Source organism: Triticum urartu, chromosome 4A, assembly GCF_056163025.1.
Source record: "Triticum urartu cultivar PI428250 chromosome 4A, HENAU_Tu73, whole genome shotgun sequence".
NCBI lineage: Eukaryota > Viridiplantae > Streptophyta > Magnoliopsida > Poales > Poaceae > Triticum > Triticum urartu.
This window is the reverse complement of record NC_141876.1, coordinates 601,660,621-601,688,219: the sequence shown is the minus strand read 5'-3', so window position 1 is coordinate 601,688,219 and position 27,599 is coordinate 601,660,621. Positions and strand designations below refer to the sequence as shown.

At 48.6% G+C, this 27,599-nt stretch overlaps 1 pseudogene; it reads left to right on the top strand.

Moving 5' to 3' along the window:
• The first annotated feature begins 243 nt into the window (after window positions 1-243).
• The window catches only part of LOC125554971 (uncharacterized), a 39,114-nt pseudogene continuing 11,758 nt past the window's right edge, over window positions 244-27,599 (top strand).

Sequence of the window (27,599 nt, the reverse complement as noted above, 5' to 3'; positions counted from 1 at the left end):
TGGAACAGGGCATCAACATTGTCAACTGGAGGGGCTTGGAGCTGCTTCGACATCCACTGGAGAGCAAACACGAAGGTAATCTGCTGTTCCTAGCTTCTATACTTTTTTTGTGAATTAAAAAATAGCAAAATGTATTCCCTTATTGGCACTTTTCCAAAATGCCGAATTTACATATCCACATCGGCCCAATACTGAAACACGTATCCGTATCAGTGCATTTTAGTCCGCCACTGATCAGTGGCAATGGCGATCCGACACTACTGGTCGATGGCTGCTGCTGCTATCGGGTTCCGCCTCATTCTGGTGCTCTTCGGTGGAGACCTTCACCTTGCCTCCCGCCCGGAGGTCTCCACCCCCCTCACATCCCTTCGCCGCCGTAAGCACACCTCCTTGCTCTCAGTCCTTCCCCTCCAAACCCCAAACCTTTTCTGTTTTGCCGTAATTGGACATCTCGTTGCCTCCTGCCTATGTTGCAGTGGCAGAAGGATACTGGCCGAAGCAGGCGTCCATGTCACCCTATTCCGGTATGTTACGCACCTCCCCTCTTTGCTCGCTTTGCCCAAAGAAGAGTTCAACCCAATGCTTTATTTCTGTCTTAGTGAATCCTGATTCGATATTAAAATTTTAGCACTTCACATTTGCATCAGAACTACTAATTTTGAGGCTAGGATAGTCCGGTGGGTGGTGGTATTACTAGGCACTACATAGCAATTTTTAAAATGCTTGACTGGGTTTCTACTGAATACTGCTAGGCGCTATTTCATGTTAACTTCTGTAATGAACTACTGATAACTCCTGATGAATGAAATATGATATGACTCCTACTTAGCATCAGAGACCTACATGCTTCTTGCGATTACATTACAAGCTTAGCAACTAGCCGTGATATTTTGCTCTTTGCAATGTTGATGTGTTAACAGTTTGAACTTGTAAGGGATGGTCCAGCCTGTTGAATGATTTGTTTTTCAGGTTCGATGTATCATGGTTCCCCTTTGCTTCTATCGGTTCTTGGTCCGCTAACCAGTAAAAGGTGATTGGTCCTTCGTTTTGATGCTTCTTTGATCATTTCTTTGATGTCGCCACTGTTGAACGCCATATGAAATGTTAGCATTCTAACACTCCATGATGTCACGGGTCAGGTGGACACCATTCTCATATATATTGCAGGTAAATAAGTTGCTATGAACTCCGTACTTTTCATTTAAACCAGTATATGGTTTTCTAAGATTGATAACTTGTTCAAGTATACCTGATTTTCATAAAAGAAAATCAATTTTCTTAGGCTTTACTTTTTATGTTCTTTGTCTTGCCCATGGTATCGTTTGAACCCTACCCCCCACCCCAAAAAAAAGTGTAACCATGATTATTTTCACGACTTTTGCATTTTGTTGACAGTCATGTAATGTCACACTCATGAAATCACCACACAGTTTGGTTTTTGTGGCTATAGATTTTATAACTGCTATGCTCATTCAGTTGAGTTATGCTATCTCACACACTGATTGTATTCATTGCTTCAGGAGTACATATAGACAGATTACAATGAGAGAGAGAGAGAGAGCAGTGGATCGTGGATGCAACAGCAAGAGCCGATAGTGCCCTAAACTCTAGGGATAACTACGCACGTAATACAGGTGGCCGTTGGGCGGCAGCCTGAGGAAGCGGTCTTGCAGTCAGCCACGCGAGACGTGAGGAGTGGGCGTATTCCAAACCCACCCCCCCCCCCCCCCCCCCCGGAGTCACAACATGGGGTTCGCCAATGTTGAGACTGGACCGAAAGTCGAGGAAGACGCCCGTCGGTGGCCCCTTGGTGAAGATATCGGTGAACTGCGAGCTCGTGGGCACATGGAGGACGCGTATCTCACCGAGGGCAACGCGCTCGCGCACGAAGTGGAGATCGATCTCAATGTGCTTTGTGAGTTGGTGCTGCACCGGGTTGCTCGCCATGTAGGTGGCGCTGATGTTGTCGCAGTAGACCACCGTGGCACGTGACGGAAGCTGATGGAGCTCACCGAGAAGTTGGCGGAGCCAAACTGACTCAGCGACGGCGTTGGCGACCGCCTGATATTCCGCCTCGGCACTGGACCGAGAGACGGTGTTCTGGCGCTTCGACGACCAGTTGAGCAGGTTGGGGCCGAGGAAGACGCAGTAGCCCGAGATGGACTTGCGAGTGTCGGGGCAGCCAGCCCAGTCGGCATCGGAGTAAGCCACGAGGTCGGTGTTGGTGTCGCGGATGGATCTGAAGCCCAAGATGCGTCGTGCTGCATAGGTACCGCAGGATGCGCTTCACCAGTTGGAAGTGGCAGTCACGCGGCGCATGCATAATAAACATGCAGCACTGCTGAACGGCATAGGAGAGGTCCGGGCGCATCAGTGTGGTGTACTGCAGAGCGCCAGCCAAACTGCGGTAGAGAGACAGGTCGTGGAAGAGTGGCCCGGTGTCGGTGGAGAGTTTGGCCAACGTGTCGACCGGAGTGGAGATGGGCTTGCACTTGAGCATGCCAGCTCGGTCGAGGATCTCCAGGGCGTACTGCTCCTGGGAGAGGAACAGCCCACGCGCAGTCATGGTGACGTTGACGCCGAGGAAGTGGTGTAGGGCACCTAGATCGGTCATCGGAAACTCGCGATGAAGAGCCTCGATGAAGGAGTTGAGCACAGTGGTGGAGCTGGCGGTGAGGATGATGTCGTCGACGTATAATAGTAGGTAGGCCAGCTGGTCACCCCGCCGAAGCACGAAGAGCGACGAGTCGGACCGAGACGTCACGAAGCCCAGCGTCCGCAGGTAGGTGGTGAAGCACGTGAACCACACACGTGGCGCCTGCTTGAGATCGTACAGTGGACGGTTCAGCCGGCAAACATGCGATGGCGAGGCAGCATCAACGAAGCCAGACGGCTAGTGACTGTACACCGTCTCGGAGAGGTGACCGTGGAGGAAGGCGATCTTGACGTCCAACTGATGAATGGGCCATGACCGGCCGGTGGCGAGGCTCAGAACCATCCGGATGGTGGACGACTTGACGACGGGGCTACAGGTCTCAGCGTAGTCCACGCCAGCTTGCTGTGTGAACCCTCGAAGCACCCAGCGCGCTTTGTACCGAGCGAGCATGCCATCTGGATGGAACTTGTGACAGAAGATCCACTTACCCGTGACGACGTTCGCACCTGCAGGACGAGACACTAAACACCAAGTTTCATTCCGAATCAGTGCATTATTTTCCTCTAGCATGGCGGTGTACCAGTTCGGATCCTTAAGTGCGACGCGATAGGAGGAAGGAATCGGACTAATACTGGGAGCAACAACGTGAAGAACTTTTGGTTGAGCAAAACCAGATTTCCCTCGAGTTTGCATGCGATGTGCATTAGCAGGGGGCGTGATCTGTATGGCACGAGGGGGGAGCCGCGGGACAGGTGGCACGGGCGGTATGGCTGCATGGGAGCTGTCAGGGGGAGCAGGCGTGTGGGATGGGGACGTGCGGGGGGACCCTGGGGCGATGTCGTTGTGTGGGGCATGGTCCCGAGGAGGTGGCACACAGGGAGTGAACGGGGGCGTGGGCTCTGTAGGTGGGGGCGACGCGTGTCTCGGGGAGGGGCTGGCGGGGAGATTTGGTGGCGGGCCAGCAGGAGGGGTTACTGGAGCTGAGGATGGCGCGGATCCCGGGGAAGATACTGGATAGGACCGGTACGAGATATGCGGCTCAGGGTGGATAGGGGCGCCGGGATTTTCTGTGGCAACAGAAAGGGGTGGAGATCGTGTGGAGACGGCTGGAAGGTAGGGAAAGCAGGTCTCATCAAACATAACATGACGACTTATGATTACATTGCGGGTGTTTAAGTCTAGGCAGCGGTAGCCTTTCTGTTCCAGCAGGTAGCCAAGGAAGACACACCGGGTAGATCGAGGGGCGAGTTTATGTGGGCTGGTGGCGATGGTATTGGGAAAACAGAGGCAGCCAAAGACACGCATGTGATCATATGTTGGGTGGTGTCCAAGGAGAAGAAAGTGAGGAGTGGATTAGTTGATGGTCGAAGAGGGACGCCAGTTGAGGACGTAGGTAGCGGTGTGGAGAGCTTCGACCCAGAACGGAGGCGGGAGGTGCGCGTGAATGAGAAGCACACGGAGGATATCATTGGTGGTTTGGATGAGTCTCTCGGCTTTCCCGTTTTGCGGCAAGGTGTGAGGGCACGAGAGGCGGAAAGAGGAGCCGTGGCTGGAGAAGAGAGAGCGCAAGGAGGAGGTGAGAAATTCGCCGCCGTTGTCGCACTGCATGCATTGGATGACTACGTGGAACTGCGTAAGAACATAGGTGAAGAAGCGATGAACCGTGTCAGCAGTATCAGATTTGTTACGTAAGGGAAACGTCCATGAATAATGAGAGTAGCCGTCAAGTATCACGAGGTAATATTGAAAACCAGAAAAGCTAGGAACAGGCGAAGTCCACAAATCACAGTGTACTAGCTAAAGGGCGCACTGGTTTTTGATACAGAATTGGGAAAGGGCAGCCGGGGCTGCTTGCCTAGTTTTCATGATGCGCATACAACAGTTGTAGGCAAGTCATTATTACAGTTTGGAAGGAAATCACTAGCTAAGGAAGACACGGTTTTATTGCTGGCGTGGCTTAAACGAAGATGCCATAGGCCATTGCTGATGACGAAAAGAGCTGCTTGGATGCCGGAGTTGGAGAAGAAGGGATAAAGATCCCCATGGCTCTTGGACCTCATGATTATGCTCCCCGTTGCTAGGTCCTTCACGAAAAAACCGAAGGGATCAAATTCTATAGAACAGAAATTATCTTGAGTAAAACGACGAACGGAAATTAAATTGCGTATAATAGCAAGGGAGATGAGCACGTCCTTAAGAGAGAAATTTGAGAGAGAGGTGGAGCTGACAGCAGTAACAGGGAGGTTAGAACCATCGCGGACGAGAATGCCAGAGGAATGACGCATAGACGGGGAATGATACGAGGTGAGAGTGCTCGCCGTACCTGCGACGTGCGACGTGGCGCCTGTGTCGAGGATCCAGTCCGTAGCGCCGCCGGCCTGCTGCTGGTGGACGGAGAGGTTCCGGAGCGCGGCGTACAGCTGGTTGTACTGCTCCCAGGTCGGACCATCGGACGGAGAGGCGGCGGCCACGGGGTAGGCCTGATGTGGTGGCGGAGGACGCGGGCCTAGGACCCCCGCAACGTTTGGTGCGGCCCGGGGGCCCGAGGTGGAGACAGCCCGAGGATGAGTGCACCGTACGGGGCGAAGTAGCCAGTCGGCGGCGGCGCGACGGAGCCTGGAGAGGGTGCGCCATGTCCGGACGAGGACCCACCAGCAGCAGGCGGGGCACCGTGGCCGCGGCCACGGCCGCGCCCACGGCCAAGCACGGGCCTGTCCCGATCGGTGGAGCCGCAATCACCAGCGGGCACGGTGACAGGGCCTTTGCCCCAGTCGACGGAGCCACGGTCGGAGGAGGAGCCGGCCCCCTGGCCGATGGTGAGGGCGGTGGCGGTGGCCTCTGGACGACCGTCGAGGCGAGCGCGCTCGTTTGAGGCGATCTCCTCCATGAGCAGGCGCGGGGAAAGGACAACTGCATGGGCAGGAGGGTCGCCATGACCTGGAAGCGGCGGTTGAGGCCGCGGATGAGCTGCAGGGTGAGCGACTGGTCGGTGATGCGTTCGCCCACGTTCTCGAGCGCGTCGGCAAGGGATTTGAGGCGCCGACCATATTCCGTGATGGAGAGATCCCCTTGAACGAAGTTCCGGAACTCGGCACCGAGGATGACGGCACGCCCCGGCTGGTTGTCCATGAAGAGGACGTGGAGCTGCATCCAGATGTCGTGGGTGGTGCTGTCGAGGGACGCCACGGCGTCCATGAGGTCTTCGGCGACGATGCCGTGCAGCCACAACACCGTGGACAGATCGTCGTTGCGCCACACGACACTCTGGCCGAGCGGCTCGGCGGCGACGTCGAGGTGGTGCTGAACCTCGTACTTGCATGCAATGAGGTAGAAAAGTTGACGCCAGCGGGAGTAGTTACCAGACTCGAGTTGGAGCTTGGTGGTGAAGTAGTGTGCGATCGAGGGAGGAAGGCCGGTGGACGAGGAGGGGCCGGCGTCGGAGGTGCCAGGCCCGGGGTGGGGAACGAGGGCCCTGCCCTGGGCACCCAGTGCGAGGCGCGGGGCAGAGACGCTCCCGGCAGTACGAAGAACGCCCACGGGTGCCGAGGAGGAGGAAGACGACGCCACAGCGCCTTCAGGAACAGGCGCCTTGCCCAGATCGCTGAGGTGGGCGCGGCAGGTCGTAGATGCAGTCGGGGCCGTGGCGTGGCCTGGGAGGAGGCAACCGCGGTAGGCGTGGCGGTGGCGATGGGACGGCGGCGATCGAAGCGGAGGCTGGCGCGTCGTAGTCCGCTAAGCGTGTGCGGCGGAGGAGGCGATGCATAGCGGAAGCTTTGGGGGAAAGGAGGACCGGAGGTGCTAGCGTCTGAAACCAAGTTGAGTTATACTATCTCACACACTGCTTGTATTCATTGTTTCAGGAGTACATATAGACATTACAATGAGAGACAGAGAGCAGTGGATCGTGGAGGCAACGGCAAGAGCTGATAGTGCCTAAACTCTAGGGATAACTACCCACGTAATGCAGGTGGCCGTTGGGCAGCCTGAGGAAGCGGTCTTGCAGTCAGCCACGCGATACGTGAGGAGCGGGTGTATTCCAACACATTCGATCAGCTGGGCGTACACTCCAAATGGCACGTAACAGAAGCTTGAAGTCTCTTGACCTCACAAAAGCAGTGAACAATTCTGATGAGTCATACTAGTTACGTGAGATATGCTTTATTGAATCTTGAGCTACTAGTAGGCTATACGTGCAACGTGAGATGTGCTTTAATGAATCTTGAGGTACTAGTAGGTGTACGTGCAAAAGCACGCATCTGATGTACATTCCATTAACAGCTCAAAACTATTTTATGCAAAAAAGGGACAAAACTATAGTCTATAGGTACTCGAATCGGTAATGCTCCTGTGATGTGATTGGCCAATCGCTCCTATGACCATATGTGTTACAACGAACTAATCATTTTTCTCAAATACGCACGAGTGTGCGTATCATATATTATAGAAAGAAAGGGTAGAAACCCTCCACACTTGATGTTACAAAGTTATTTACGGATAGCCCTCGGCCATCCCACTTGCCTAGCTCGCTATTAGGGACTACTCACTACTCTCCTACAAAGCAAGGTCATCCAAGAACGCTTCGACTTCCCCTCGTAGTAATCCTGCCTGCTTCCATGCTCTGGCCTCGCTTCCAATGCTCTTGAGCACCATAAGTGTGGATGGCGCCGCTCCGTCGAAGACCACGGCATTACGGTGAGTCCACAGCTCCCATAGGACCAAGATACAGATTGTCCTAGCCAGCTTCCGGTGTTGTCCAATTTCCTCCTGCCTGATGCACCACTCCGGAAGCAACTCCGTCGCTGTTGGAGCGCGGTCTGGTCGTCCCAAGGCCAGGCACACCTTGCTCCTGACCTCTCTTGCAAAGACACATCCTATCATGATGTGGGTGATGGTCTCCTCATGTTGGCCGCATAGTGGACATGAGCTTTGGTGGGGGAGTCCCCGCCGAGCAAGGCGGTCAGAGGTCCAACACCTATTCCTCATGGCTAGCCAAACGAAGAAGCGACGCTGCAGAGGCGCCCGTGACTTCCATGTGAATTCCGCCGTTGGTGCAACCTCAAGGCCCGCGAACTTGGCCGCATATGCCGATCGTGCCGAAAACATGTCGTCCTTCTCCCACGCCCATTGAAGCTTGTCCTGCGCATCCTCCTGCAGGGCCACCTCCTCCACTCGCTGCCATATATCCAGGAACTGACGGAGCATGTCAGTCGTAAGCTTTGGCCCAATGTCCGCCGCCCACGAGTGGTTTGCAAGTGCCTATGTGACCGTTCGTGTAGATCTCGTTTGTCTTGGTACCTTCAAGTATAGCATGGGTGCCAGGTCCTGGATTCGGTAACCGTCGATCCACTTTTCCTGCCAAAAGAGCGTGTCGTTTCCATGCCCCACCTTAGTTGTAGTCGCAGCTTGCAAGAGTGCTCTTAATTCTGCCGGGACTGCGATTTGGAATTCTGCCCAAGGTCTTGTATGATCGGTACGCTGTAGCCATGGCCATCTGGCCATCATCGCGGTGTTCAACCACCTCAAGTTTGGTATGCCAAGTCATCCGGCCCATCTAGGGCGGCACACCGAGTCCCATGCCACGACACTGTTGCCAACCTGCGCTTCCATCTTACCACACCAGAGGAAACCTCTACAAATCTTCGTCAGAGCGGTGAGGGTCTTCGGAGGTATATTTAGGGCAAGCATTGCATGTATGGGGATTGCGCATAGGACTGAGAGGATGAGGATGAGCCGTCCGCTTTTGGGTAGGGTAGCAGCCTTCCAGTTGGGCAGGTGGTTAGCGAGTTGCTCCACCATGTATTGGAACTGCGCGAAGGTGGCCTTTCTGATTGAGAGCGGTAGGCCAAGATACTTGCACGGAAAAGATGCACTTGTGCAGGCCAAAGCGGTGCAAACTGCCTCCAACTCCTCCGTTGAGCAGCGGATGGGTAGTGCCGCGCTCTTAGCTAGATCAACCACCAGGCCCGAGGCAGCCCCAAATAGTGTCAGGATCTCTTTGCAAGCCCGTATTTCCTGATCCGAGGGCTTGAAAAACAGCATGACGTCGTCGGCAAACATGGGCAGCCGCTGGTGCACTCCATTACTAGCCAGAGGGGCGAAGATGCCCTGCTCCGTGGCTTTGCTGAACAAGGCTTGCAGTGGCTCCATGCAGAGGATGAAGAGCATGGGGGGGGGGGGGGAATCGGATCCCCTTGCCTTAGCCCACACGCATTGTAAATCGTCTCCCCTGACACACCATTCAATGCAATCTTCGTCGTCGAGGTGGCAAGCAGTCCACATATCCACTCAGTCCATCTTCTCCCAAAACCCAGCCGCGTCATTACTTCCAGGAGGAAGGGCCACTTCACCGTATCAAAGGCCTTGGATATATCAAGTTTGAGTAGAACCGTTGGGTCTCTGAGAGCATGTAATCTCCTTGTTGTGCACTGAACGAGCATGAAGTTGTCGTGCAAAGTGCGGCCCCGCACAAAGGCACTTTGATGATTTCCCACTAAAAACGGCAGCTCGTCCGCAAGCCTTGTTGCGAGTATTTTGTCAAAGATCTTGATGGCCCCATGAACTAGACTGACTGGCCTGAAATCTTTAAGATCCACTGCACCCTCTTTCTTTGGTAGAAGTGTTACCACTGCCCGGTTGATGGCCGCCAAGCCTCGCATAACTCCACGGAAAAATTGGTCCAAGGCACGCATGAAATCCTCCTTGATGATCTGCCAACAAGTGGCGTAGAACCTGCCCGTGAAACCATCGGGGCCTGGTGGTTTGTCCAACGGCATGGACTTGATGATCTTCTCCACTTCTTCCGGCAAGAAAGGTGTCTCCAGGTTTGGCATGTCCCGGGTTGGGAGGTTTAACTGGTCCAAGTCCAGCGCATGAGTCCGCTGTTGGGGCGAGCCAAACGTGCGAGCAAAGTGGGCGTCGACTACTCTAGCAATGTTGTCTTGGCCTGTGACAATCTCCTCATTATGCCGCTGTTGGGGAACGTAGTAATTTCAAAATTTTCCTACGCACACGCAAGATTATGGTGATGCATAGCAACGAGAGGGGAGAGTGTGATCTACGTACCCTTGTAGATCGACAGCGGAAGCGTTATGACAACGCGGTTGATGTAGTCATACATCTTCACGGCCCGACCGATCAAGCACCGAAACTACGGCACCTCCGAGTTTTAGCACACGTTCAGCTCGATGACGATCCCCGAACTCTGATCCAGCAAAGTGTCGGGGAAGAGTTTCGTCAGCACGACGGCGTGGTGACGATCTTGATGTACTACTGTCGCAGGGCTTCGCCTAAGCACCGCTACAATATTATCGAGGACTATGGTGGCAGGGGGCGCCGCACACGGCTAAGAATATGATCACGTGGATCAACTTGTGTCTTTCTAGGGTGCCCCTGCCTCCGTATATAAAGGTTCAAGAGAGGAGGAGGCCGGCCGGCCCCTATGGCGCGCCAAGGAGGAGTCCTCCTCCTAGTAGGAGTAGGACTCCTACTAGGAGGAGGAAAGAAGTGGGGAGGGAGAAGGAAAGGGGTGTGCCGCCCCCCTCTCCTAGTCCAATTCGGACCAGGGGGAGGAGGCGCGCAGCCCACCTTTGGCTGCCCCTCTCTCTCTCCACTAAGGCCCATATGGCCCATTACTTCTCCCGGGGGGGTTCCGGTAACCCTCCGGCTTTCCGGTTTTCTCCGAAATCACCCGGAACACTTCTGGTGTCCGAATATAGCCGTCCAATATATCAATCTTTATGTCTCGACCATTTCGAGACTCCTCGTCATGTCCGTGATCACATCCGGGACTCCGAACAACCTTCGGTACATCAAAACGTATAAACTCATAATAATTGTCATCGAAACCTTAAGCGTGCGGACCCTACGGGTTCGAGAACAATGTAGACAAGACCGAGACATGTCTCCGGTCAATAACCAATAGCGGGACCTGGATGCCCATATTGGCTCCTACATATTCTACGAAGATCTTTATCGGTCAGACCGCATAACAACATACGTTGTTCCCTTTGTCATCGGATGTTACTTGCCCGAGATTCGATCGTCGGTATCCAATACCTAGTTCAATCTCGTTACCAGCAAGTCTCTTTACTCGTTATGTAATACATCATCTCGCAACTAACTCATTAGTTGCATTGCTTGCAAGGCTTAAGTGATGTGCATTACCGAGAGGGCCTAGAGATACCTCTCCGACGATCGGAGTGACAAATCCTAATCTCGAAATACGTCAACCCAACATGTACCTTTGGAGACACCTGTAGAGTACCTTTATAATCACCCAGTTACGTTGTGACGTTTGGTAGCACACAAAGTGTTCCTCCGGCACACGGGAGTTACATAATCTCATAGTCATAGGAACATGTATAAGTCAAGAAGAAAGCAATAGCAACATACTAAACGATCGGATGCTAAGCTAATGGAATGGGTCATGTCAATCAGATCATTCAACTAATGATGTGATCCCGTTTAATCAAATGACAACTCTTTGTCAATGGTTAGGAAACATAACCATCTTTGATTAACGAGCTAGTCAAGTAGAGGCATACTAGTGACACTCTGTTCGTCTATATATTCACACATGTATTATGTTTCCGGTTAATACAATTCTAGCATGAATAATAAAATTTTATCATGATATAAGGAAATAAATAATAACTTTATTATTGCCTCTAGGGCATATTTCCTTCAGTCTCCCACTTGCACTAGAGTCAATAATCTAGATTACACAGTAATGATTCTAACACCCATGGAGCTTTGGTGCTGATCATGTTTTGCTAGTGGAAGAGGCTTAGTCAACGGGTCTGCTACATTCAGCTCCGTATGTATCTTGCAAATCTCTATGTCTCCCACCTGGACTAGATCCCAGATGGAATTGAAGCGTCTCTTGATGTGCTTGGTTCTCTTGTGAAATCTGGATTCCTTTGCCAAGGCAATTGCACCAGTATTGTCACAAAATATTTTCATTGGACCCGATGCACTAGGTATGACACCAAGATCGGATATGAACTCCTTCATCCAGACTCCTTCATTTGCTGCTTCCGAAGCAGCTATGTACTCTGCTTCACATAGCTTGCTCCTTCATCCCGCCACGACGCTTTGTTTTGAACTGCACCAACTGACAGCTCCACCGTTTAATGAAAACACGTATCCGGTTTGGGATTTAGAATCGTCCGGATCAGTGTCAAAGCTTGCATCAACGTAACCGTTTACAATGAGCTCTTTGTCACCTCCATATACGAGAAACATATCCTTAGTCCTTTTCAGGTATTTCAGGATGTTCTTGACCGCTGTCCAGTGATCCACTCCTGGATTACTTTGGTACCTCCCTGCTAAACTTATAGCAAGGCACACATCAGGTCTGGTACACAGCATTGCATACATGATAGAGCCTATGGCTGAAGCATAGGGATCATCTTTCATTTTCTCTCTATCTTCTGCAGTGGTCGGGCATTGAGTCTGACTCAACTTCACACCTTGTAACATAGGCAAGAACCCTTTCTTTGCTTGATCCATTTTGAACTTCTTCAAAATCTTGTCAAGCTATGTGCTTTGTGAAAGTCCAATTAAGCGTCTTGATCTATCTCTATAGATCTTTATGCCTAATATGTAAGCAGCTTCACCCAGGTCTTTCATTGAAAAACTCTTATTCAAGTATCCCTTTATGCTATCCAGAAATTCTACATCATTTCCAATCAGTAATATGTCATCTACATATAATATCAGAAATGCTACAGAGCTCCCACTCACTTTCTTGTAAATACAGGCTTCTCCGAAAGTCTGTATAAAACCAAATGCTTTGATCACACTATCAAAGCGTTTATTCCAACTCCGAGAGGCTTGCACCAGTCCATAAATGGATCGCTGGAGCTTGCACACTTTGTTAGCTCCCTTTGGATCGACAAAACCTTCCGGTTGCATCATATACAACTCTTCTTCCAGAAATCCATTCAGGAATGCAGTTTTGACATCCATCTGCCAAATTTCATAATCATAAAATGCGGCAATTGCTAACATGATTCGGACAGACTTAAGCATCGCTACGGGTGAGAAGGTCTCATCGTAGTCAACCCCTTGAACTTGTCGAAAACCTTTTGCGACAAGTCGAGCTTTGTAGACAGTAATATTACCGTCAGCGTCAGTCTTTTTCTTGAAAATCCATTTATTCTCAATTGCTTGCCGATCATCGGGCAAGTCAACCAAAGTCCATACTTTGTTCTCATACATGGATCCCATCTCAGATTTCATGGCTTCAAGTCATTTTGCGGAATCTGGGCTCACCATCGCTTCTTCATAGTTCGTAGGTTCATCATGAGCTAGCAGCATGATTTCCAGAATAGGATTACCGTACCACTCTGGCGCAGATCTCACTCTGGTTGATCTACGAGGTTCAGTAGTATCTTGTCCTAAAGTTTCATGATCATTATCATTAGCTTCCTCACTAATTGGTGTAGGTGTCGCAGAAACAATTTTCTGTGATGTACTACTTTCCAATAAGGGAGCAGGTACAGTTACCTCATCAAGTTCTACTTTCCTCCCACTCACATCTTTCGAGAGAAACTCCTTCTCCAGAAAGTTTCTGAATTTAGCAACAAAAGTCTTGCCTTCGGATCTGTGATAGAAGGTGTATCCAATAGTTTCCTTTGGATATCCTATGAAGACACATTTCTCCGATTTGGGTTCGAGCTTATCAGGTTGAAACTTTTTCACATAAGCATTGTTGGAAATATGCCCTAGAGGCAATAATAAATTAGTTATTATTATATTTCCTTGTTCATGATAATCGTTTATTATCCATGCTATAATTGTATTGATAGGAAACTCAAATACATGTGTGGATACATAGACAACACCATGTCCCTAGTAAGCCTCTAGTTGACTAGCTCGTTGATCAATAGATGGTTACGGTTTCCTGACCATGGACATTGGATGTCATTGATAACGGGATCACATCATTAGGAGAATGATGTGATGGACAAGACCCAATCCTAAGCATAGCACTAGATCGTGTAGTTCGTATGCTATAGCTTTTCTAATGTCAAGTATCATTTCCTTAGACCATGAGATTGTGCAACTCCCGGGTACCGTAGGAATGCTTTGGGTGTATCAAACGTCACAACGTAACTGGGTGACTATAAAGGTGCACTACAGGTATCTCCGAAAGTGTCTGTTGGGTTGGCACGAATCGAGACTGGGATTTGTCACTCCGTGTGACGGAGAGGTATCTCTGGGCCCACTCGGTAGGACATCATCATATGCGCAATGTGACCAAGGAGTTGATCACGGGATGATGTGTTACAGAACGAGTAAAGAGACTTGTCGGTAACGAGATTGAACTAGGTATTGGATACCGACGATCGAATCTCGGGCAAGTAACATACCGATAGACAAAGGGAATTGTATACGGGATTGATTAGTCCTTGACATCGTGGTTCATCCGATGAGATCATCGTGGAACATGTGGGAGCCAACATGGGTATCCAGATCCCGCTGTTGGTTATTGACCGGAGAACGTCTCGGTCATGTCTGCATGTCTCCCGAACCCGTAGGGTCTACACACTTAAGGTTCGGTGACGCTAGGGTTGTAGAGATATTAGTATGCGGTAACCCGAATGTTGTTCGGAGTCCCGGATGAGATCCCGGACGTCACGAGGAGTTCCGGAATGGTCCGGAGGTAAAGAATTATATATAGGAAGTGCTATTTCGGCCATCGGGACAAGTTTCGGGGTCATCGGTATTGTACCGGGACCACCAGAAGGGTCCCGGGGGGTCCACCGGGTGGGTCCACCTGCCCCGGGGGGCCACATGGGCTGTAGGGGGTGTGCCTTGGCCTATATGGGCCAAGGGCACCAGCCCCAAGAGGCCCATGCGCCAAGAGAAGAGAAAAAGGGGAGAGTCCTAAAAGGGGAAAGCACCTCCGAGGTGCCTTGGGGAGGATGGACTCCTCCCCACCCTTGGCCGCACCCTTCCTTGGAGGAAGGGGCAAGGGCTGCGCCTCCCCCTCTCCCTTGGCCCTATATATAGTGGGGAAAAAGGAGGAGCAAACCAACCTGAGCCCTGGCGCCTCCCTCTCCCTCCCGTGACACATCTTCCTCCTCCCGCAGCGCTTAGCGAAGCCCTGTTGGAATCCCGCTACTTCCACCACGCCGTCGTGCTGCTGGATCTCCATCAACCTCTCCCTCCTCCTTGCTGGATCAAGGCATGGGAGACGTCTCCGTTCCGTACGTGTGTTGAACGCGGAGGTGCCGTCCGTTCGGCGCTAGGATCATCGGTGATTTGGATCACGACGAGTACGACTCCATCAACCCCGTTCTCTTGAACGCTTCCGCGCGCGATCTACAAGGGTATGTAGATCCACTCCTCCCTCATTGCTAGATGACTCCATAGATTGATCTTGGTGACACGTAGGAAATTTTTGAATTTATGCTACGTTCCCCAACAGTGGCATCATGAGCTAGGTCTATTGCGTAGATTCTATGCACGAGTAGAACACAAAGTAGTTGTGGGCGTTGATTTTGTTCAATATGCTTGCCGTTACTAGTCTTATCTTGATTCGGCGGCATCGTGGGATGAAGCGGCCCAGACCGACCTTACACGTACTCTTACGTGAGACAGGTTCCACCGACTGACATGCACTAGTTGCATCAGGTGGCTAGCGGGTGTCTGTCTCTCCTACTTTAGTCGGATCGGATCCGACGAAAAGGGTCCTTATGAAGGGTAAATAGCAATTGGCATATCACGTTGTGGTTTTGCGTAAGTAAGAAACGTTCTTGCTAGAAACCCATAGCAGCCACGTAAAACATGCAAACAACAATTAGAGGACGTCTAACTTGTTTTTGCAGGGTATGCTATGTGATGTGATATGGACAAATGGATGTGATGAATGATATATGTGATGTATGAGATTGATCATGTTCTTGTAATAGGAATCACGACTTGCATGTCGATGAATATGGCAACCGGCAGGAGCCATAGGAGTTGTCTTTATTTATTTATGACCTGCATGTCAACATAAACGTCATGTAATTACTTTACTTTATTGCTAACCGTTGGCCGTAGTAGTAGAAGTAATAGATGACGTGACAACTTCATGGAGACACGATGATGGAGATCATGATGATGGAGATCATGGTGTCATGCCGGTGACAAGATGATCATGGAGCCCTAAGATGGAGATCAAAGGAGCTATATGATATTGGCCATATCATGTCACTATTATTTGATTGCATGTGATGTTTATCATGTTTATACATCTTATTTGCTTAGAACGACGGTAGTAAATAAGATGATCCCTTACAACAATTTCAAGAAGTGTTCCCCCTAACTGTGCACCGTTGCGACAGTTCGCTGTTTCGAAACACCACGTGATGATCGGGTGTTTTATTCAGACGTTCACATACAACGGGTGTAAGACAGATTTACACATGCAAACACTTAGGTTGACTTGACGAGCCTAGCATGTACAGACATGGCCTCGGAACACAGAAGACCGAAAGGTCGAGCATGAGTCGTATAGAAGATACGATCAACATGAAGATGTTCACCGAGGTTGACTAGTCCGTCTCACGTGATGATCGGACACGGCCTAGTTGACTCGGATCATGTAATCACTTAGATGACTAGAGGGATGTCTATCTGAGTGGGAGTTCATAAGATGAACTTAATTATCCTGAACATAGTCAAAAGATCTTTGCAAATTATGTCGTAGCTCGCGCTTCAGTTCTACTGTTTAGATATGTTCCTAGAGAAAATTTAGTTGAAAGTTGATAGTAGCAATTATGCGGACTAGGTCCGTAAACCGAGGATTATCCTCATTGCTTCATAGAAGGCTTATGTCCTTAATGCACCGCTCAGTGTGCTGAACCTCGAACGTTGTCTGTGGATGTTGCGAACATCTGACATACACGTTTTGATAACTACGTGATAGTTCAATTAAATGGTTTAGAGTTGAGGCACCGAAGACGGTTTTTACGTCGCGAAACATGTGAGATGTTTCGAGGGCTGAAATTGGGATTTCAGGCTCGTGCCCACGTCAAGAGGTATAAGACCTCCGACGATTTTCTTAACCTGCAAACTAAGGGAGAAAAGCTCAATTGTTGAGCTTGTGCTCAGATTGTCTGAGTACAACAATCGCTTGAATCGAGTGGGAGTTAATCTCCCAGATAAGATAGTGATGTTTCTCCGAAGTCATTACCACCAAGCTGCTAGAGCTTCGTGATGAACTATAATATATCGGGGACATATATAATGATCCTTGAGATATTCGCGATGTTTGACACCACGAAAGTAGAAATCAAAAAGGGAAAGGGCAAGAAAGGATACTTCATGAAACGACAATTCAGCTGCTGCTCTAGTGAAGAAACCCAAGGTTGAACCCAAACCCGAGACTAAGTGCTTCTGTAATAAGGGGAACAACCACTGGAGCAGAATTACCCTAGATACTTGGTAGATGAGAAGGCTGTCGATAGAAGTATATTGGATATACATTATGTTAATGTGTACTTTACTAGTACTCCTAGTAGCACCAGGGTATTAGATACCGGTTCGGTTGCTAAGTGTTAGTAACTCGAAATAAAAGCTACGGAATAAACGGAGACTAGCTAAAGGTGAGCTGACGATATGTGTTGGAAGTGTTCTCAATGTTGATATGATCAAGCATCGCACGCTCCCTCTACCATCGAGATTGGTGTTTGCGTTGAGCATAGACATGATTGGATTATGTCTATCGCAATACGGTTATTCATTTAAGGAGAATAATGGTTACTCTGTTTATTTGAATAATACCTTCAATGGTCTTACACCTAAAATGAATGGTTTATTGAATCTTGATCGTAGTGATACACATGTTCATGCCAAAAGATAGTAATGATGGTACCACCTACTTGTGGCACTGCCACGTAAGTCATATCGGTATAAAACGCATGAGGAAGCTCCATGTTGATGGATCTTTGGGCTCACTCATTTTTGAAAAGTTTGGGACATGCGAACCATTTCTATTGGTATATATGCATGAAGAAACTCCATGCAAATGGACCGTTTTGTACTCGCTTGATTTTGAATCACTTGAGACATGCAAATCATACCACATGGGCAAGATGACTGAAAGCCTCGTTTTCAGTAAAATGGAACTAGAAAGCAACTTGTTGGAAGTAATACATTTTGATGTGTGCAGTCCAATGAGTGCTGAGGCATGTAGTGGATATCGTTATGTTCTTTCTTCACAGATGATTTGAGTAGATGTTGAGTACATTTACTTGATGAATCACGAGTCTGAATTATTGAAAGGTTCAAGTAATTTCAGTGTGAAGTTGAAAGATCGTCATGACAAGAGGATAAAATATCTATGATATGATCATAGAGATGAATATCTGAATTACGAATTTGGCACAGAATTAAGACATTGTGGAAATTGTTTCACAACCGATACAGCCTGGAACACCATAGTGTGATGGTGTGTCCGAACATCATAACTGCACCCTATTGGATATGATGCATACCATGATGTCTCTTATCAAATTACCACAATAGTTTTTGGGTTAGGCATTAGAGACAACCACATTCACTTTAAATAGGGCACCACGTAATTCCGATGAGATGACACCGTATGAACTATGGTTTAGAGAAACCTAAGCTGTCATTTCTTAAAAGTTTGGGGCTGCGACGCTTATGTGAAAAAAGTTTCAGGTTGATAAGCTCGAACCCAAAGTGGATAAATGCATCTTCATAGGACACCCAAAACAGTTGGGCATACCTCCTATCTCAGATCCAAAAGCAATATGGGATTGTTTCTAAAATCGGGTCCTTTCTCGAGGAAAAGTTTCTCTCGAAAGAATTGAGTGGGAGGATGGTGGAGACTTGATGAGGTTATTGAACCGTCTCTTCAACTAGTGTGTGGCAGGGCACAGGAAGTTGTTCCTGTGGCACCTACACCAATTGAAGTGGAAGCTTATGATGGTGATCATGAAACTTCAGATCAAGTCACTATCAAACCTCGTAGGATGACTAGGATGCGTACTACTTCAAAGTGGTACATAATCCTGTCTTGGAAGTCATGTTGCTAGACAACAATGAACCTACGAGCTATGGAGAAGCGATGGTGGGCCTGGATTCCGATAAATGGCTTGAGGCCATATAATCCGAGAGAGGATCCATGTATGAAAACAAAGTGTAGACTTTGGAAGAACTACTTGATGGTCGTAAGGCTGTTGAGTGCAGATGGATTTTAAAAGGTAGACGGACAATGATGGTAAGTATCACCATTAAGAAAGCTCGACTTGTCGTTAAGATGTTTTCCGACAAGTTCAAGGAGTTGACTACGATGAGACTTTCTCACTCGTAGCAATGCTAAGAGTCTGTTGGAATTATATTAGCAGTCACTGCATTATTTATGAAATCTTGCAGATAGGATGTCAAAACATTGTTTCCTCGACAATTTTCTTGAGGAAAGGTTGTATGTGATACAACCGAAAGGTTTTGTCAATCCTGAAAAGATGCTAATGAGGATGCAAAGCTCCAGCAATCCCTCTAAGGACTGGAGTAAGCATCTCGGAGTTGGAATGTATGCTTTGATGATGATCAAAGATTTTGGGTGTACACAAAGTTTATGAGAAACTTGTATTTCCAAAGAAGTGAGTGGGAGCACTATAGAATTTCTGATGAGTATATGTTTTAACATATTGTTGATCGGAAATGACGTAGAATTTCTGGAAAGCATATAGGGTTATTTGGAAAGTGTTTTCAATGGAAAAACCTGGATTAAGCTACTTGAGCATTGAGCATCAAGATCTATAAGGATAGATCAAAACGCTTAATGGTACTTTCAAATGAGCACATACCTTGACATGATCTTGAAGTTGTTCAAGATGGATCAGTCAAAGAAGGAGTTCTTGCCTGAGTTGTAAGGTATGAAGTTAAGACTTAAAGCTCGACCACGGCAGAATAGAGAGAAAGGACGAAGGTCGTCCCCTATGCTTAAGACATAGGCTCTACAGTATGCTATGCTGTGTGCCGCACCTGAAGTGTGCCTTGCCATGAGTCAGTCAAGGGGTACAAGAGTGATCCAAGAACGGATCACAGGACAGTGGTCAAAGTTATCCTTAGTAACTAGTGGACTAAGGAATTTTTTCGATTATGGAAGTGGTAAAAGAGTTCGTCGTAAAGGGTTACGCCGATGCAAGCTTAACACCTATCCGGATAGCTCTGAGTAGAGAGATACCGGATACATATAATGGAGCAACAATTTAGAATAGCTCCAAGTAGAACAGTTATTTGGAATAGCTCCAAGTAAAACATGGTAGCTACATCTAGGAGATGACATAGAGATTTGTGAAGCACACACGGATCTGAAAGGTTCAGACCCGTTGACTAAAACCTCTCTCACAAGCAACATCATCAAACCCAGAACTCTTTGGGTGTTAGTCACATGGCGATGTGACATGTGAGTGTTAATCACATGGCGATGTGAACTAGATTATTGACTCTAGTGCAAGTGGGAGACTGTTGGAAATATGCCCTAGAGGCAATAATAAATTAGTTATTATTATATTTCCTTGTTCATGATAATCGTTTATTATCCATGCTATAATTGTATTGATAGGAAACTCAGATACATGTGTGGATACATAGACAACACCATGTCCCTAGTAAGCCTCTAGTTGACTAGCTCGTTGATCAATAGATGGTTACGGTTTCCTGACCATGGACATTGGATGTCATTGATAACGGGATCACATCATTAGGAGAATGATGTGATGGACAAAGACCCAATCCTAAGCCTAGCACAAGATCATGTAGTTCGTATGCTAAAGCTTTTCTAATGTCAAGTATCATTTCCTTAGACCATGAGATTGTGCAACTCCCGGATACCGTAGGAGTGCTTTGGGTGTGCCAAAAGTCACAACGTAACTGGGTGGCTATAAAGGTGCACTATAGGTATCTCCGAAAGTGTCTGTTGGGTTGGCACGAATTGAGACTGGGATTTGTCACTCCGTGTGACGGAGAGGTATCTCTGGGCCCACTCGGTAGGACATCATCATATGCGCAATGTGACCAAGGAGTTGATCACGGGATGATGTGTTACAGAACGAGTAAAGAGACTTGCCGGTAACGAGATTGAACTAGGTATTGGATACCGACGATCAAATCTCGGGCAAGTAACATACCGATAGACAAAGGGAATTGTATACGGGATTGATTAAGTCCTTGACATCGTGGTTCATCCGATGAGATCATCGTGGAACATGTGGGATCCAACATGGGTATCCAGATCCCGCTTTTGGTTATTGACCGGAGAACGTCTCGGTCATGTCTGCATGTCTCCCGAACCCGTAGGGTCTACACACTTAAGGTTCGGTGACGCTAGGGTTGTAGAGATATTAGTATGCGGTAACCCGAATGTTGTTCGGAGTCCCGGATGAGATCCCGGACGTCACGATGAGTTCCGGAATGGTCCGGAGGTAAAGAATTATATATAGGAAGTGCTATTTCGGCCATCGGGACAAGTTTCGGGGTCATCGGTATTGTACCGGGACCACCGGAAGGGTCCCGGGGGGTCCACCGGGTGGGTCCACCTGCCCCGAGGGGCCACATGGGCTGTAGGGGGTGTGCCTTGGCCTATATGGGCCAAGGGCACCAGCCCCAAGAGGCCCATGCGCCAAGAGAAGAGAAAAAGGGGAGAGTCCTAAAAGGGGAAAGCACCTCCGAGGTGCCTTGGGGAGGATGGACTCCTCCCCACCCTTGGCCGCACCCTTCCTTGGAGGAAGGGGCAAGGGCTGCGCCTCCCCCTCTCCCTTGGCCCTATATATAGTGGGGAAAAAGGAGGAGCAAACCAACCTGAGCCCTGGCGCCTCCCTCTCCCTCCCGTGACACATCTTCCTCCTCCCGCAGCGCTTAGCGAAGCCCTGTTGGAATCCTGCTACTTCCACCACGCCGTCGTGCTGCTGGATCTCCATCAACCTCTCCCTCCTCCTTGCTGGATCAAGGCATGGGAGACGTCTCCGTTCCGTACGTGTGTTGAACGCGGAGGTGCCGTCCGTTCGGCGCTAGGATCATCGGTGATTTGGATCACGACGAGTACGACTCCATCAACCCCGTTCTCTTGAACGCTTCCGCGTGCGATCTACAAGGGTATGTAGATCCACTCCTCCCTCGTTGCTAGATGACTCCATAGATTGATCTTGGTGACACGTAGGAAATTTTTGAATTTATGCTACGTTCCCCAACAAGTTCTACTTTCCTCCCACTCACATCTTTCGAGAGAAACTCCTTCTCCAGAAAGTTTCCGAATTTAGCAACAAAAGTCTTGCCTTCGGATCTGTGATAGAAGGTGTATCCAATAGTTTCCTTTGGATATCCTATGAAGACACATTTCTCCGATTTGGGTTCAAGCTTATCAGGTTGAAACTTTTTCACATAAGCATCGCAGCCCCAAACTTTCAAAAACTACAACTTTGCTTTTTTGCCAAACCATAGTTCATAAGGTGTCGTCTCAACGGATTTCGATGGTGCCCTATTTAACATGAATGCGGCCGTCTCTAAAGCATAACCCCAAAACGATAGCGGTAAATCAGTAAGAGACATCATAGATCGCACCATATCTAGTAAAGTACGATTACGACGTTCGGACACACCATTACGCTATGGTGTTCCGGGTGGCGTGAGTTGCGAAACTATTCCGCATTGCTTCAAATGTACACCAAACTCGTAACTCAAATATTCTCCTCCACGATCAGATCATAGAAACTTTATTTTCTTGTTACGATGATTTTCAACTTCACTCTGAAATTCTTTGAACTTTTCAAATGTTTCAGACTTATGTTTCATTAAGTAGATATACCCATATCTGCTTAAGTCATCTGTGAAGGTGAGAAAATAACGATATCCGCCACGACCCTCAATATTCATTGGACCACATACATCTGTATGTATGATTTCCAAAAAATCTGTTGCTCTCTCCATTGTACCGGAGAACAGTGTTTTAGTCATCTTGCCCATGAGGCACGGTTCGCAAGTACCAAGTGATTCATAATCAAGTGGCTCCAAAAGTCCATCAGTATGGAGTTTCTTCATGCGCTTTACACCGATATGACCTAAACGGCAATGCCACAAATAAGTTGCACCATCATTATCAACTTTGCATCTTTTGGCTTCAACATTATGAATATGTGTATCACTACTATCGAGATTCAATAAGAATAGACCACTCTTCAAGGGTGCATGACCATAAAAGATATTACTCATATAAATAGAACAACCATTATTCTCTGATTTAAATGAATAACCGTCTCTCATTAAACAAGATCCAGATATAATGTTCATGCTCAACGCTGGCACCAAATAACAATTATTTAGGTCTAATACTAATCCCGAAGTTAGATGTAGAGGTAGCGTGCCGACCGCGATCACATCGACTTTGGAACCGTTTCCCACGCGCATCGTCACCTCGTCCTTAGCCAATCTTCGCTTAATCCGTAGTCCCTGTTTCGAGTTGCAAATATTAGCAACAGAACCAGTATCAAATACCCAGGTGCTACTGCAAGCATTAGTAAGGTACACATCAATAACATGTATATCACATATACCTTTGTTCACCTTGCCATCCTTCTTATCCGCCAAATACTTGGGGCAGTTCCGCTTCCAGTGACCAGTCTGCTTGCAGTAGAAGCACTCAGTTTCAGGCTTAGGTCCAGACTTGGGTTTCTTCTCTTGAGCAGCAACTTGCTTGCCGTTTTTCCTGAAGTTCCCCTTCTTCTTCCCTTTGCCCTTTTTCTTGAAACTAGTGGTCTTGTTGACCATCAACACTTGATGCTCCTTTTTGATTTCTACCTCCGCACCTTTCAGCATTGCGAAGAGCTCGGGAATAGTCTTGTTCATCCCTTGCATATTATAGTTCATCACGAAGCTCTTGTAGCTTGGTGGCAGTGATTGGAGAATTCTGTCAATAACGCAATCATATGGAAGATTAACTCCCATCTGAATCAAGTGATTATTATACCCAAACATTTTGAGTATATGCTCACTGACAGAACTGTTCTCCTCCATCTTGCAGCTATAGAACTTATTGGAGACTTCATATCTCTCAATTCGGGCATTTGCTTGAAATATCAACTTCAACTCCTGGAACATCTCATATGATCCATGACGTTCAAAACGTCGTTGAAGTCCCGATTCTAAGCCGTAAAGCATGGTACACTGAACTATCGAGTAGTCATCAGCTTTGCTCCACCAGACGTTCATAACATCTGGTGTTGCTCCAGCAGCAGGCCTGGCACCCAGCGGTGCTTCCAGGACGTAATTCTTCTGTGCAGCAATGAGGATAATCCTCAAGTTACGGACTCAGTCCGTGTAATTGCTACCATCATCTTTCAACTTTGCTTTCTCAAGGAACGCATTAAAATTCAACGGAACAACAGCACGGGCCATCTATCTACAATCAAACATACATAAGCAAGATACTATCAGGTACTAAGTTCATGATAAATTTAAGTTCAATTAATCAAATTACCTAAGAACTCCCACTTAGATAGACATCCCTCTAATCCTCCAAGTGATCACGTGATCCAAATCAACTAAACCATGTCCGATCATCACGTGAGATGGAGTAGTTTCATTGATGAACATCACTATGTTGATCATATCTACTATATGATTCACACTCGACCTTTCGGTCTCTGTGTTCCGAGGCCATATCTGTATATGCTTGGCTCGTCAAGTATAACCTGAGTATTCCGCGTGTGCAACTGTTTTGCACCCGTTGTATTTGAACATAGAGCCTATCACACCCGATCATCACGTGGTGTCTCAGCACGAAGAACTTTCGCAACGGTGCATACTCAGGGAGAACACTTCTTGATAATTTTAGTGAGAGATCATCTTATAATGCTACCGTCAATCAAAGCAAGATAAGATGCATAAAAGATAAACATCACATGCAATCAATATAAGTTATATGATATGGCCATCATCATCTTGTGCCTGTGATCTCCATCTCCGAAGCACCGTCATGATCACCATCGTCACCGGCGCGACACCTTGATCTCCATCGTAGCATCATTGTCGTCTCGCCAATCTTATGCTTCCACGACTATCGCTACCGTTTAGTGATAAAGTAAAGCATTACTGCGTGATTGCATTGCATACAATAAAGCGACAACCATATGGCTCCTGCCAGTTGCTGATAACTCGGTTACAAAACATGATCATCTCATACAATAAAATCAGCATCATGTCTTGACCATATCACATCACAACATGCCCTGCAAAAACAAGTTAGACGTCCTCTACTTTGTTGTTGCAAGTTTTACATGGCTGCTACGGGCTTAAGCAAGAACCAATCTTACCCACGTATCAGAACTACAACGATAGTTTGTCAAGTTGGTGCTGTTTTAACCTTCGCAAGGACCGGGCGTAGCCACACTCGGTTCAACTAAAGTTGGAGAAACTGTCACCCGCAAGCCACCTATGTGCAAAGCACGTCGGGAGAACCGGTCTCGCGTAAGCGTACGCGTAATGTCGGTCCGGGCCGCTTCGTCCAACAATACCGCCGAACCAAAGTATGACATGCTGGTAAGCAGTATGACTTATATCGCCCACAACTCACTTGTGTTCTACTCGTGCATATAACATCAACACATAAAACCTAGGCTCGGATGCCACTTTTGGGGAACGTAGTAATTTCAAAATTTTCCTACGCACATGCAAGATTATGGTGATGCATAGCAACGAGAGGGGAGAGTGTGATCTAAGTACCCTTGTAGATCGACAGCGGAAGCGTTATGACAACGCGGTTGATGTAGTCGTACGTCTTCACGGCCCGACCGATCAAGCACCGAAACTACGGCACCTCCGAGTTTTAGCACACGTTCAGCTCGATGACGATCCCCGGACTCCGATCCAGCAAAGTGTCGGGGAAGAGTTCCGTCAGCACGACGGCGTGGTGACGATCTTGATGTACTACTGTCGCAGGGCTTCGCCTAAGCACCGCTACAATATTATCGAGGACTATGGTGGCAGGGGGCGCCGCACACGACTAAGAATATGATCACATGGATCAACTTGTGTCTTTCTGGGGTGCCCCTGCCTCCGTATATAAAGGTTCAAGAGAGGAGGAGGCCGGCCGGCCCCTATGGCGCGCCAAGGAGGAGTCCTCCTCCTAGTAGGAGTAGGACTCCTACTAGGAGGGGGAAAGAAGTGGGGAGGGAGAAGGAAAGGGGGGCGCCGCCCCCCCTCTCCTAGTCCAATTCGGACCAGGGGGGGAGGAGGCACGCAGCCCACCTTTGGCTGCCCCTCTCTCTCTCCACTAAGGCCCATATGGCCCATTACTTCTCCCGGGGGGGTTCCGGTAACCCTCCGGCTTTCTGGTTTTCTCTGAAATCATCCGGAACACTTCTGGTGTCCGAATATAGCCGTCCAATATATCAATCTTTATGTCTCGACCATTTCGAGACTCCTCGTCATGTCCGTGATCACATCCGGGACTCCGAACAACCTTCGGTACATCAAAACGTATAAACTCATAATAACTGTCATTGAAACCTTAAGCGTGCAGACCCTATGGGTTCGAGAACAATGTAGACATGACCGAGACATGTCTCCGGTCAATAACCAATAGCGGGACCTGGATGCCCATATTGGCTCCTACATATTCTAAAAAGATCTTTATCGGTCAGACCGCATAACAACATACGTTGTTCCCTTTGTCATCGGTATGTTACTTGCCCGAGATTCGATTGTTGGTATCCAATACCTAGTTCAATCTCGTTACCAGCAAGTCTCTTTACTCGTTCTGTAATACATCATCTCGCAACTAACTCATTAGTTGCATTGCTTGCAAGGTTTAAGTTGTTGGGGAACGTAGCAGAAATTCAAAATTTTCCTACGTGTCACCAAGATCTATCTATGGAGAGACCAGCAACGAGGGGAAGGAGAGTGCATCTACATACCCTTGTAGATCGCTAAGCGGAAGCGTTCAAGTGAACGGGGTTGATGGAGTCGTACTCGTCGTGATTCAAATCACCGATGATCCTAGCGCCGAACGGACGGCACCTCCGCGTTCAACACACGTACGGAGCAGCGACGTCTCCTCCTTCTTGATCCAGCAAGGGGGAAGGAGAGGTTGATGGAGATCCAGCAGCACGACGGCGTGGTGGAAGTAGCGGGATTCCAACAGGGCTTCGCTAAGCGCTGCGGGAGGAGGGAGATGTGTCACGGGAGGGAGAGGGAGGCGCCAGGCCTTAGGTCTTGTTGCTCCTCCTTTTCCCCACTATATATAGGGCCAAGGGAGAGGGGGGAGGCGCAGCCCTTGCCCCTTCCTCCAAGGAAGGGTGCGGCCAAGGGGGGGAGGAGTCCATCCTCCCCAAGGCACCTCGGAGGTGCCTTCCCCCTTTAGGACTCTCCCCTTTTTCTCTTCTCTTGGCGCATGGGCCTGTTGGGGCTGGTGCCCTTGGCCCATATAGGCCAAGGCGCACCCCCTACAGCCCATGTGGCCCCCCGGGGCAGGTGGCCCCACCCGGTGGACCCCCGGGACCCTTCCGGTGGTCCCGGTACAATACTGGTGACCCCGAAACTTGTCCCGATGGCCGAAATAGCACTTCCTCTATATAATTCTTTACCTCTGGACCATTCCGGAACTCCTCGTGACGTCCGGGATCTCATCCGGGACTCCGAACAACTTTCGGATTACCGCATACTAATATCTCTATAACCCTAGCGTCACCGAACCTTAAGTGTGTAGACCCTACGGGTTCGGGAGACATGCAGACATGACCGAGATGACTCTCCGGTCAATAACCAACAGCGGGATCTGGATACCCATGTTGGCTCCCACATGTTCCACGATGATCTCATCGGATGAACCACGATGTCAAGGACTTAATCAATCCCGTATACAATTCCCTTTGTCTAGCGGTACGATACTTGCCCGAGATTCGATCGTCGGTATCCCGATACCTTG